This window comes from Triticum urartu, chromosome 4 (assembly GCF_003073215.2).
Source record: "Triticum urartu cultivar G1812 chromosome 4, Tu2.1, whole genome shotgun sequence".
NCBI classification, from domain to species: Eukaryota; Viridiplantae; Streptophyta; class Magnoliopsida; order Poales; family Poaceae; genus Triticum; species Triticum urartu.
Window position 1 is genome coordinate 386,751,803 of NC_053025.1, and position 14,270 is coordinate 386,766,072.

Consider the following 14,270-nt stretch of genomic DNA (forward strand, 5'->3'; position numbering starts at 1 on the left):
GCAATATAGCTCTGGCCCGCGGTTGGCAGATGTTTTCCCGCGCACGTGGCCTGGGCAGGCGGTGCACCCTCCACTTCAAGTACGACGGCAACGCGACCCTCTATGTGAGGGTGTTTGGGGAAGATGGTCGCCGCGCCGGGTGCTGCCCCGAGGTGAACAACGGCGAGGAGGTGCTCGGCCTTGGCGACGGTCGCGACGAAGATGAGGGTGAACCCGCCCTTGGTGCCGACCGCGTCTCGTCCGGCTATGGCAGATCTTCCCCCAGCGATAGCTCCAGCAGTGGTGGCTACTACCAGCCGCCACGCCGCCGTGCCCGCTTCGAAGACGGTGGCGGGTCGTCTCGTCACCGCGCCTTCGTAAAGCGTGAGGAGGGGTCCGGCTGAGCTCAGGAAGACGCTAGAGCCTGCCCCTGTGGACCGCTGTAGGTGCCACTTCTATTTTGTTCTTCTTTTCCTTCCTGCATCAAAAAGAAACTAGAATGGGCCCCGGAGGGGCGTGTATCGAACTATGATCTCAATTTTTATGCTATGTTTGTCGTTCCTGTGATGTGTCGCAACATTGTCGTTTTATGTAGGGATAACTTAGCTTGACTTGTTTTGAGTGGCCTCCTCCTCGCGAGGCGCTTTCTTCCTAGTACCCGTTGAGGCCTTCTTGACCTAATATGTGCTTAGGAAATGCAAAAAATTCGTCAAGAGGTTTATCGTTCACCCGGGCATGGTCATAGGCGCCGCTGGCCTTGACCTGGTGCTTTGCGTCGCGATACCCGTGGGGCACGGATTAGGAGAGGTGCGCCAGCTTGTGGGCTCGAACGAGGGTGCCTCGCAAAAAGACAGAAGGAGGAAGCTCACAAAGGTACCTGTTCAGCCCCCTCGCGAGGGACGCGAGGGAGAGTACAGGTCGACCAAAGAGGCGAAGGCAGAAACAGAGGCAGAAAGCGATAAAACGGGACCAGCAAGAGACACCAGAAAGCAAATTTCAATTAAAAGAGGGGCGAGCCAACTTCGGAAAGCAAATGAAAAGCCGCGTCCGGCACCTAGTCTAGTCTTCGACGTCTTCTCACCAGCGCGGAGCTAAGTGCTGCCACTCGGCGTGGGAGGGAGCCCCCGAGGCCCAAGGGCGACACTCCTGAGGCTCCGGGGCATGTACAGCCCCACTCATTATTACATGAGAGTTTCACGGGCGGCGATTCTTCACAGGCATGGGGCCTTGCTTGACAGGCACCGGGCCTTCTTCATAGGCACCGGGCCTTCTTCATAGGCACCGGGCCTTCTTCACAGGCACTGGGCCTTTCTTCACAAGCACCGGGCCTTCTTCACTGGCACTAGGCCTTTCTTCACAGGCACTGGGCCTTCTTCAAAGGCACTATGCCTTTCTTCATGGTTAGAACTTCCGGGGGTGTTGGATGTTCCAGGCGTTCTGGACGAGTATCCCGTCCTGTGTCTCTAGGCGCGCGGCGCCAGGCCTGGAGACGTGGACAGCCTTGAACAGGCCCTCCCACATGGGTGAGAGCTTATGTAGCCCCTCCCTGGAGAGCACCCGCCTCCGGACGATGTCAGACACCTCAAGAGTCCTAGAGTGAACGCTGCGACAGTGGTACCGCCGCAGCGCCTGCTGGTATCTTGCCGCCTCTAGTGCAGCTTCGTGATGACGTTCCTCCCCTAGCACGAGGTCCATCCCCCGTGTAGCGTCCTGCTGCATCTCATCAAATGCCAGGACCCATGCAGAGCGATGCTTGACCTTGTGAGGGAGGACTGCTTCTGCTCCATAGACGAGGAAGAATGGGGTTTCGCCCGTTGGCTTGGTGGCGGTGGTGTGGAGACCATAGCACGGACTAGAGCTCGTCGTGCCAGCCCTTGCCGCAGGCTTCGATCTTATTCTTGAAGGTCCTGGTCTTGAGGCCCCTCAGGACCTCCGCGTTGGCGTGTTCGGGCTGGCCACTGCTCCTGGGGTGCGCTACCGAGGCGTAGCAGATCTGCGTTCCAAGGTTAGCACAGTATGACTTGAAGAGATTACTAGTAAACTGCGAGCCGTTATCGGTGATGATGCGGTTGGGGACCCCAAAACGGCTCACGAGGCCCTTGTTGAAATTGACCGTAGAGCCAGCTGGGATGGCGCGGACGTCTTCAACCTCCGGCCACTTGGTGAACTTGTCAATGGCGACGTGGTGGTATCGATAGCCCCCTGGTGCCCGAGGAAACGGGCCCAAAATATCCAGCCCCCAGACTGCGAACGACCACGAGAGTGGAATGGTCTGGAGGCCCTAAGCTGGCTGATGGATCTGCTTGGCGTGGAATTGGCAGACCTTGCAGGACTTCACCAGCTCAGCTGCGTCGTTGAGCGCCGTAGGCCAGTAGAATCCACTTCGGAATGCCTTGTCGACAAGGGTTCGCGACGATGAGTGGTGCCCATAGTCCCCACCGTGTATGTCGTCTATCAGCTCTTTCCCCTGTTCCCTGGAGATACAACACAGTGAAACGTCATTTGGTCACCTCCTGTATAACTCACCGTCCCGGAGGCAGTATGTTGTGTCCTGATGGGCCACACGCTCCGCGTCCTCATCCTTTTCGGTAACATCCCTTGTATCAGATATTGCTTGAATTCCTTGGTCTAGCATCCCTCCTGGGGCTCGAGCACCAGGAGTAGGCATGCTCCCGAGGTTGCGCCATAGGCCGGGGCTCCTGTGGAAGGCAACTACGGGAGTTCCTCCTGAGGCTGAGCTGTTCTTGAAAGCGGTGGCGTTGCTGGCGGCTTGAAGAGCCGCTCCTTGAAGACACCAGGCTCTTGGGGCTATCGCTTGGATGCTCTCCCGGCAATGTCGTCAGCTTCCTTGTTGGTGCCATGTGGCACGTGCTGCAACTCCAGGCCTAGAAATTGCTTCTCCATCTTGCGCACCTCCACGAGGTATGCTTCCATGTGCTCGTCCTTCGGCTCGTATACCTTGTTGGAGAAGTTGACGAGGAGCTGTGAGTCGCCCCTGATAGTGAGATGCTTCATCCCCAGCGCCGCCATAGCCTTCAGGCCGGCTATGAGGCCCTCGTATTCTGCAGTGTTGTTGGAGACCTTCTCGCCCTGCTGAAAGCAGAGCTGCATGGCGTAGTAGAGCTTGTCCTGAGTGGGCGAGATGAGTACTGCTCCAGCCCCCGCGCCCTAGCGCGTGAAGGCACCATCGAAATACATGACCCAGCCAGAGGCGCCTCACCTCCCGGTGAGAGGGACCGGTCTTCGCCTACTTCAAGCGCTGGGGCGTCTGTCCATTCTGCCACGAAATCAGCGAGCGCGGCTCCCTTGATGACCCTGGTAGTACTGAACTCCAACTGGAATGCTTGCAACTTAATGTTCCATTCAGCGACCCTTCCGGCAGAGTTGGGGCTCCTGAGCACTCTCTCCAATGGGTAAGCTGGGACGACCTGATGGGGTGGCCCTGGAAGTAGTGCCACAGCTTTCGCAAGGCTACCAGGAGCGCGAGTAGGAGCTTCTGAGCATGGCGTACCGTGCTCTTGAATCCCGCAACACCGTCCTGACGAAGTATACCAGCTGCTCGACGAGGGTAGGCGTGTTGATGAGGTTTGCGTCTTCCGGGAGCTGGGGTGCCTCCTGAGGTGGTAGAGCCCCCGACGCTTGATCGCTTGCCGAAGTCTTCGCGGGTTTGGGGGCGTCGTCCTGCCGAGCCTGATCCTCTACCGCTGCTGCTACGGCCCTCGTGGCGCCCTTCTGGTCTTGCGTCGTCTCTGCTGGAGGCGTGGCACGGCGTGATGCGCCCTTGGGTTGGCGTTCTTCCCGAACCGCCACCAAAGCCGCGCTGGCTGAGTACGGGGTGGCGGCAAGATAGAGCACTAGGGGCTCGCGAGGTCGTGGCGCCACCATCACTGGAGGGCTGGTCAGGTATCTCTTCAGGTCTTGAAAAGCTTGGTCGGCCTCTGGGGTCCACTCGAACGGGCCCTTCTTTTTCATCATCTTGAAGAAGGGTAGGGCACACTCCCCCAGCTTGGAGATGAAGTGCCCTAACACAGTCACCCAACCAGCCAACTTCTGCATTTCCTTGAGGGTCTATGGTGGACTCATGTTTTCAATGGCCTTGACCTTCTCTGGGTTGGCGTCGATCCCCCTGTGGGACACCAGGAAACCCAGCAACTTGTCGGAAGGGACACAAAACACGCACTTCTCCGGGTTGAGCTGAAAGTCTACCTGCCAAAGGCTTTCAAAGGTCTCCTCCAGGTCTTGGATCAAGGTCCCCGCCTCCCGAGACTTCACCATGATGTCATTGACGTAGGCTTCGGCGTTTTTCCCGAGCTGCCGCCCTAGGGCGATGTGCATGAGCCGCTGGAAGGTTGCGCCCGTGTTGCGCAGCCCGAACGGCATGCAAGTGTAGCAGTACACCCCACACGGGGTCAGGAAGGCCGTCTTCTCCACATCTTCTACCACCATCTTGATCTGGTGATATCCTGAGAACGCATCCAGGAAGCATAGCAAGTCACACTCGGTGGTGGAGTCGATGATCTGGTCGATGCGTGGAAGCGGGAACGGATCTTGGAGGCGGGCCTTGTTGAGTTTGGTGAAGTCGACGCACATCCGCTCCTTCCCGACTTTCTTGGGGACAACGACAGGGTTCGCCAGCCACTCGGGGTACCGAACCTCGCGAATGACACCCGCAGCCTCCAATTTGCGGGTTTCTTGGACGATGAAAGCTTGCTTCTCCATGGACTGCCGCCTCGCCTTCTGCTTCACAGGGCGTACGTTGGGGCACACCTTCAGGTGGTGCTCTATTACCTCTCTTGGGACCCCTACCAGCTGATCGGGCTCCCAGGCAAACACTCCCTTGTTTGCACGCAAGAACTTCACTAGCGCCTCCTCCTGACCAGGCTCAAGGTTGGCGCCTATGGTAAAGGTTGCCCCTGAGGACCCGTCCTCCTCGACCGACACTTGCCTGGTTTCTGCCTTGTCCTGAGTGAAGAACTGCTTCTTCTTGGTTGGTGTGGCTCCCTTGGCCTTGGAGGTATCCGCGTCGACGGGTCGTGCTGTCGCGGCGGCCTTGAGGGCAAGCTTGAGCACCGCCAGGGCCTCCTTGGCGTCCCCCTTGATGGTGAGGACGCCTTCGCTCCCCGGCATCGTCATGAGGTTGTAAGAAGGATGGGTTTCTACCATGAACTGGGCCAGAGCTGGGTACCCGAGGATGGCATTGTATGGGAGGCCAATGCGGGCGATGTTGAAGTCGATGAGCTCGGTGTGGTAGTTGTCACGCGTGCCGAAGGTCATGAGGAGGCGGATCTGCCCCAGGGAGCGGGCGGAACCCCCGCCCACCCCCTAGAAGGGCTTGCTGGGGCAGAGCCGCTCGAACGGTACGTGAAGGAGGCTGAAGGCTTCAACGGAGAGCACATTGAGGCTGGCGCCACCATCGACGAGCGTCTTGGTGATGGATACGTGGCAGATGGTGGGCGCGCACAGCATCGGGAGCGCACCCGAGCCGACGGTGGAGCCGGTATGATCCTCTGAGTCGAAGGTGAGGTCGGCTTCAGGCACGGCCCAGCCAGGTGGAGCCCCCGGGTGCTTGGAAGCGGTGCCGATCTGGAGGAAGTACGGCTTGACATGTTGATCTGAGGGTGGTGCTTGTGAACCGCCGAGAAGAGCTGCGATGATGGGGGCCGCCGGTTCCCCGAAGCGAGTGATGAAGATGTTGCACAACTCCTCCCAGGTGGCGACAGAAGACTCTGGCAAATGGAGGAGCCAGGCGCGCGGCGCGCCTACAAGGGCCATTGGGAACCAGTTGGCCATAACCTTACCGTCACCCCGGCTTCTAGAATGGCCTCCTCTTACGCCAGCAGGAAAGCCGACGGGTCCGCTGTGCCATCGTAGCGCGGCGGCATCTCCATCTTGAACTTGGGTGGCCACCGCACCTGCCGCAAGGCAGGGGTAAGGGCTCGGAGCCCCCAGGCGCCGCTGTGGGCCCGGGTAGATCCAGCTGGAGGGGCGCCCACCATGGGGGAGCGGGCGTGGAGATGGTGGAGCACGAATCGACGAAAGAAAGACTCTGGCGCACCCCTACCTAGCGCGCCAAATGTCGGATCACGGGTTCAGGCAAAACCCTTAAGGTTTGAACACTTGGGTGCACGCGAAGATTCCCCCCCTACCGATCCACGTCCTAACTCAGCTGAGATCATACGAACTAACTCGACGAACTTGCAACACAGAGGACACGAGATTTATACTGGTTCGGGCCACCATTGTGGTGTAATACCCTACTCCAGTGTGGTGGTGGTGGATTGCCTCTAGGGCTGATGATGAACAGTACAAGGGGAAGAACAGCCTCCTGAGGTTGAGGTGTTCTTGTGCTTGGTGAACCTGTGTGTGTGAGGATCCGGTCCAAGATGAGATCCCTCTCTATGGTGGTGGCTAGTCCTATTTATAGAGGCCCTGGTCCTCTCCCCAAATATTGAGCGGGAAGGGAGCCAACAATGGCCAATTTGAAAGGGGACAACTAGTACAGCTTATCCTGACAAAAGTGGTCTTCGCCTGCAAAAGGCTCTGGTGGCGACGCCGCCTTGGGCTCCATGGTGACCTCCGTCTTGCTGTCCTGCTCGTCTTGGTCTCGTTCCACCGATATGGAAACCTTTGCTTGATGCCTCGGTACTCCGCGCCTGCGCTTTCCCCCTTAGCACCAAAGAGGAAACAACGACGTTACGCGCGCTGGTGCCCGCCTGGCGCCCGCCTGGTCTCGATTGTCATGGCTCACGTCACGAGAACCTCGCGAGGTTTGCGTGGCCTTGAACTCTCCGCCCCTTGCGAGCCTGCCTGGTGAGGCCACCCTTGAGGAGGTCTTGTGTCATCCGCCTCGCGAGGCTTGGCCCCTCGCGAGGGTCTTGATTGCCTTGTTGATGAAGATGGGCCGTACAGGCCTGCTAGCAAAGCCACACCATACCGCCACTCATAAGGAAGACAACCAATAAATAAATCATGCTCCGACTTCATCACATAACGGGTCACCATACGTGCATGCTACGGGAATCACAAACTTCAACACAAGTATTTCTCAAATTCACAACTACTCAACTAGCATGACTTTAATATCACCATCTTTATATCTCAAAACAATTATCAAGTATCAAACTTATGATAGTATTCAACACACTCATAAGGAAGTTTTATTATTAATCTTGTATACCAAGCATATTAGGATTTTAAGCAAATTACCATGCTATTAAGACTCTCTAAATAATCTAAGTGAAGCATGAGAGATCAATAGTTTCTATAAAACAAATCCACCACCGTGCTCTAAAAGATATAAGCGAAGTACTAGAGCAAAATTATATAACTCAAAAGATATAAGCAAAGCACATAGAGTATTCTAACAAATTCTAAATCATGTATGGCTCTCTCAAAAGGTGTGTACAGCAAGGATGATTGTGGTAAACTAACAAGCAAAGACTCAAATCATACAAGACGCTCCAAGCAAAACACATATCATGTGGTAAATAAAAATATAGCTCCAAGTAAAGTTACCGATAGAAGTAGACAAAAGAGGGGATGCCTTCCGGGGCATCCCCAAGCTTTGGCTTTTAGGTGTCCTTAGATTATCTTGGGTGTGCCATGGGTATCCCCAATCTTAGGCTCTTGCCACTCCTTGTTCCATAATCCATCAAATCTTTACCCAAAACTTGAAAACTTCACAACACAAAACTTAAAGTAGAAAATCTCGTGAGCTCCGTTAGCGAAAGAAAACAAAAGATCACTTCAAGGTACTGTAATGAACTCATTTTTTATTTATATTGGTGTTATGCCTACTGTATTCCAACTTATCTATGGTTTATAAACTATTTTACTAGCCATAGGTTCGTCAAAATAAGCAAACAACACACGAAAAACAGAATCGGTCAAAAACAGAATAGTCTGTACTAATCTGTAGCTAGCGCAAGATCTGGAACCCCAAAAATTCTAAATGAAATTGCTGGACGTGAGGAATTTATATATTAATCATCTGCAAAAAGAATTAACTAAATAGAACTCTCCAAATAAAAATGACAGCAGTTCTCGTGAGCACTAAAGATTCTGTTTTTTACAGCAAGTTCAACGAGACTTTCCCCAAGTCTTCCCAACGGTTCTACTTGGCACAAAAACTAATTAAACACAAAAAAACACAACCAAAACAGAGTCTAGATAAATTATTTATTACTAAACAGGAGCAAAAATCAAGGAATAAAAATAAAATTGGGTTGCCTCCCAACAAGCGCTATCGTTTAACGCCCCTATCTAGGCATAACAAGCAAGAATAGATCTAGGTATTGCCATCTTTGGTAGGCAATCCATAAGTGGCTCTCATAATAGATTAATAAGGTAATTTAATTTTCTTTCTAGGAAAGTGTTCCATGCCTTTCCTTAATGGGAATTGGAATCTAATATTTCATTCCTTCATATCAATAATTGCACCAATCTTTCTAAGGAAAGGTCTACCGAGAATAATAGGACATGATGGATTGCAATATATGTCAAGAACAATAAAATCTACGGGCACATAATTCCAATTTGCAATAAGAACATCATTAATTCTTCCCATAGGTTTCTTAATAGTGGAATCCGCAAGGTGCAAGTTTAGAGAGTAATCATCCAAATCATGAAAACCTAACAAATCACACAAAGTCTTTGGAATCATGGAAACACTAGCACCCAAATCACATAAAGCATAGCATTCATGATTTTTAATTTTAATTTTAGTAGTTCGTTCCCACTCATCATAAAGTTTTCTAGGGATAGAAACTTCCAATTCAAGTTTTTTTCATAGGATTGCATCAAGGCATCAACGATATGTTTAGTAACGCTTTATTTTGACTATAAGCGTGAGGAGAATTTAGCATGGATTGCAACAAGGAAATACAATCAATCAAAGAGCAATTTTCATGGTTAAATTCCTTGAAATCCATAATAGTGGGTTTAGCAACATCTAGGGTTTTAATTTCTTCAATCCCACTTTTATCAATTTTAGCATCAAGATCAACAAATTCCGAATTCTTGGAACGCCTTCTTGGTAAAGGTGGATCATATTCAGTCCCATAATCGAGATTCATATTGCAAAACAAAGATTTAATAGGGGACACATCAATAACTTTTAGATCTTCATCTTTATTTTCATAGGAACTAGAAGAACACACTCTTATAAAGGCATCTTTCTTAGCACGCATCCTAGCGGTTCTTTCTTTGCACTCATCAATGGAAATTCTCATGGCTTTGAGAGACTCATTGATATCATTCTTAGGTGGAATAGATCTAAGTTTCAAAGAATCAACATCAAGAGCAATTCTATCAACGTTCCTAGCCAAATCATCAATCTTAAGCAATTTTTCTTCAATCATAGCATTAAAATTCTTTTGCAAAGTAATAAATTATTTAATATTAGATTCAAAATCACAGGGAATCTTATTATAATTTCCATAAGAATTGTTTTAGGAATTACCATAATTATTAGAGGGATTACTAGGATAAGGCCTAGAATTAAAATTTCCCCTATACGCGTTGTTACCAAAATTGTTCCAACCAACAAAATTCACATCCATAGATTCATTATTATTCTCAATCAAAGTAGACAAGGGCATATCATTAGGATCAGAAGAAACACTCTTATTAGCAAATAATTTCATAAGTTCATCCATCTTTCCACTCAAAACACTAATTTCTTCTATCGCATGCACCTTTTTATTAGTAGATCTTTCAGTGTGCCATTGAGAATAATTAACCATAATATTATCTAGGAGTTTAGTAGCTTCTCCTAAAGTCATTTCCATAAAAGTGCCTCCCACGGCCGAATCTAAAAGATTTCTAGAAGCAAAATTAAATCCGGCATAAAAATTCTGAACAATCATCCACAAATTTAAACCATGAGTAGGGCAATTATGTATCATTAGTTTCATTCTCTCCCAAGCTTGTGCAACATGTTCATGATCAAGTTGCTTAAAATTCATAATATTGTTTCTAACAGAGATGATCTTAGCGGGAGGAAAATACTTAGAGATAAAAGCATCTTTGCACTTGTTCCATGAATCAATACTATTTTTAGGCAAAGACGAAAACCAAGCTTTAGCACGATCTCTAAGCGAAAAAGGAAATAGCTTCAGTTTAACAATATCATTATCCACATCTTTCTTCTTTTGCATGTCACACAAATCAACGAAGCTATTTAGATGGGTAGAGGCATCTTCACTAGGAAGGCCGGAGAACGGATTTTTCATGACAAGATTCAGCAAAGCAGCATTAATTTCACAAGATTCAGCATCGGGAAGAGGAGCAATCGGAGTGCTAATAAAATCATTGTTGTTGGTATTGGTGAAGTCACACAATTTAGTATTATCTTGAGCCATCGTGACGAGAAAGCAAACTAACACGCAAGCAAACAGAAAGCAAGCGGGCAAAAAGAGGCAAATAGAGAGGGAGGATAGAGAGAGAGAGGGCGAATAAAACGGCAAGGGTGAAGTGGGGGAGAGGAAAACGAGAGGCAAATGGAAAATAATGTAATGCGGGAGATAAGGGTATGTGTTGGGTACTTGGTATGTTGACTTTTGCATAGACCTCCCCGGCAACGGTGCCAGAAATCTTTCTTGCTACATCTTGAGCACTGCGTTGGTTTTCCCCGAAGAGGAAGGGATGATGCAGCAAAGTAGCATAAGTATTTCCCTCAATTTTTTGAGAACCAAGGTATCAATCCAGTCTGAGGCTACACGCAAGTCCCTCGTACCTGCACAAAACAAATAAATCCTCGCAACCAACGCAAATGGGGGTTGTCAATCCCTATAAGGCCACTTACGAGAGTGAGATCTGATCGATATGATAAGATAATATTTTTGGTATTTTTATGATAAAAGATGCAAAGTAAAATAAAGGCAAAGTAAATAGCAAAGGAAATAACTAAGTAGTAGGAGATTAATATGATAAAGATAGACCCGGGGCCATAGGTTTCACTAGTGGCTTCTCTCGAGAGCATAAGTATTCTATGATGGGTGAACAAATTACTGTTGAGCAATTGACAGAATTGAGCATAGTTATGAGAATATCTAGGTATGATCATGTATATAAGCATCACGTCCGAGACAAGTAGACCGACTCCTTCCTGCATCTACTACTATTACTCCACTTATCGACCGCTATCCAGCATGCATCTAGAGTATTAAGTTAAAAACAGAGTAACGCCTTAAGCAAGATGACATGATGTAGAGGGATAGACTCATCCAATATGAATAAAACCCCATCTTGTTATCCTCGATGGCAACAATACAATACGTGTCTTACTGCCCTTACTATCACTCGAAAAGGATAAGGCAAGATTGAACCCAAAGCTAAGCACTTCTCCCATTGCAAGAAAGATCAATCTAGTATGCCAAACCAAACTGATAATTTGAAGAGACTTGCAAAGATAACCAATCATACATAAAAGAATTCAGAGAAGATTCAAATATTATTCATAGATAGACTTGATCATAAACCCACAATTCATCGGTCTCAACAAACACACCGCAAAAAGAAGATTACATCAAATAGATCTCCACAAGAGAGGGGGAGAACATTGTATTGAGATCCAAAAAGAGAGAAGAAGCCATCTAGCTACTAACTATGGACCCCTAGGTCTGAAATAAACTACTCACACTTCAACAGAGGGGCTTGGATGTTGATGTAGAAGCCCTCCGTGATCGATGCCCCCTCCGGTGGAGCTCCGGAATAGGCCCCAAGATGGGACCTCGTGGATACAGAAAGTTACATCGGTGGAATTAGGGTTTTGGCTCCATTTCTGATCGTTTGGGGGTACGTGGATATATATAGGAGGAAGGAGTACATCGGTGGAGCAACAGGGGGCCCACAAGGGTGGAGGGCGCGCCTGGTGGGGGTGGGCGCGCCCCCCTACCTCGTCGCCTCCTGTTTCTTTTCTTGACGTAGGGTCCAAGTCTCCCGGGTCTTGTTCGTTGAGAAAATCACGTTCCCAAAGGTTTCATTCCGTTTGGACTCCGTTTGATATTCCTTTTCTTCGAAACCCTAAAACAGGCAAAAAACAGCAATTCTGGGCTGGGCCTCCAGTTAATAGGTTAGTCCCAAAAATAATATAAAAGTGTATAATAAAGCCCAATAATGTCCAAAATAGTAGATAATATAACATGGAGCAATCAAAAATTATAGATACGTTGGAGACGTATCAGCCGCAGGCAGGCAAGTCTGGGGACCCCCGTTCCCACAACGCCGACAATCATGAATATAGGCATCACGTCCGTGAAAAGTAGACCGAAACGATTCTGCATCTACTACTATTACTCCACACATCGACCGCTATTCAGCATGCATCTAGAGTATTAAGTTCATAAGAACGGAGTAACGCTTTAGGCAAGATGACATGATGTAGAGGGATAAACTCAAGAAATATGATATAAACCCCATCTTTTTATCCTCGATGGCAACAATACAATATGTGCCTTGCTGCCCCTGCTGTCACTGGGAAAGGACACCGCAAGATTGAACCCAAAACTAAGCACTTCTCCCATTGCAAGAAAGATCAATCTAGTAGGCCAAACTAAACCGATAATTCAAAGAGACTTGCAAAGATATCAAATCATGCATATAAGAACATAGAGAAGAATCAAATAATATTCCTGGATAATCAAGTCATAAACCCACAATTCATCGGATCTTGGCAAACACGCCGCAGAAAGAGTTACATCGAATAGATCTCCAAGAAGATCGAGGAGAACTTTGTATTGACATCCAAAGAGAGAGAAGCAGCCATCTAGCTAATAACTATGGACCCGAAGGTCTGTGGTAAACTACTCACACATCATCGGAGAGGCTATGGTGTTGATGTAGAAGCCCTCCGTGATCGAATCCCCCTCTGACCGAGCGTCGAAAAAGGCCCCAAGATGGGATCTCATGGGTACAGAAGGTTGCGGCGGTGGAAAAGGTGTTTCGTTGCTCTCCCCAAAGGTTTTGGGGTATAAGAGTATATATAGGCGAAAGAAATAGGTCGGTGGAGCTACGAGGGGCCCACGAGGGTGGGGGCACGCCCTCCTTCCTCGTGGCTCCCTCGCTGCTTCCTTGGCGTCCACTGCAAGTCTCCTAGATCACGTTTGTTCCAAAAAAGATCCTCGCGAAGGTTTCATTCCGTTTGGATTCTGTTTGATATTCATTTTCTGTGAAACACTGAAATAGGCAAAAAAAGCAATTTGCACTGGGCTTTCGATTAATAGGTTAGTCCCAAAAATAATATAAAAAGGTATATTGAAGCCCATTTAACATTCAAAACAGATAATATAATAGCATGGATCAATCAAAAATTATAGATACGTTGGAGAGTATCAAGCATCCCCAAGCTTATTTCATGCTCGTCCTCGAGTGGGTAAATGATCAAAACAGAATTTTTGATGTGGAATGCTCCCTAACATAATTTTCAATGTAATTCTCTTTATTGTGGCATGAATATTCAGATCCGAAAGATTCAAGATAAAAGTTTAATATTGACATAAAATAATAATACTTCAAGCATACTAACTAAGCAATTGTGTCTTCTCAAGATAACATGGCCAAATAAAGCTATCCCTACAAAACCATATAGTCTGGCTATGCTCTATGTTCATCACACAAAATATTTAAATCATGCACAACCCCGATGACAAGCCAAGCAATTGTTTCGTACTTTTGATGTTCTCAAACTTTTTCAATCTTCACGCAATACATGAGCGTGAGCCATGGATATAGCACTATAGGTGGAATAGAATGGTGGTTGTGGAGATTACAAAATGGAAAAGATAGTCTCACATCAACTAGGCATATCAATGGGCTATGGAGATGCCCATCAATAGATATTAATGTGAGTGATTAGGGATTGCCATGCAACGGATGCACTAGAGCTATAAATGTATGAAAACTCAACAAAAGAAACAAAGTGAGTGTGCATCCAACTTGCTTGCTCACGAAGACCTAGGGCATTTTGAGGAAGCCCATCATTGGAATATACAAGCCAAGTTCTATAATGAAAAATTCCCACTAGTATATGAAAGTGACAACATAGGGGACTCTCTATCATGAAGATCATGGTGCTACTTTGAAGCACAAGTGTGGAAAAAGGATAGTAGCATTGCCCCTTCTCTCTTTTTCTCTCATTTTTTATTTGGGCCTTTTCTCTTTTTTATGGCCTCTTTTTCTTTTCTTTTTTTTATTTTTCGTCCGGAGTCTCATCCCGACTTGTGGGGGAATCATCTCCATCATCCTTACCTCACTAGGACAATGCTCTAATAATGATGATCGTCACACTTTTA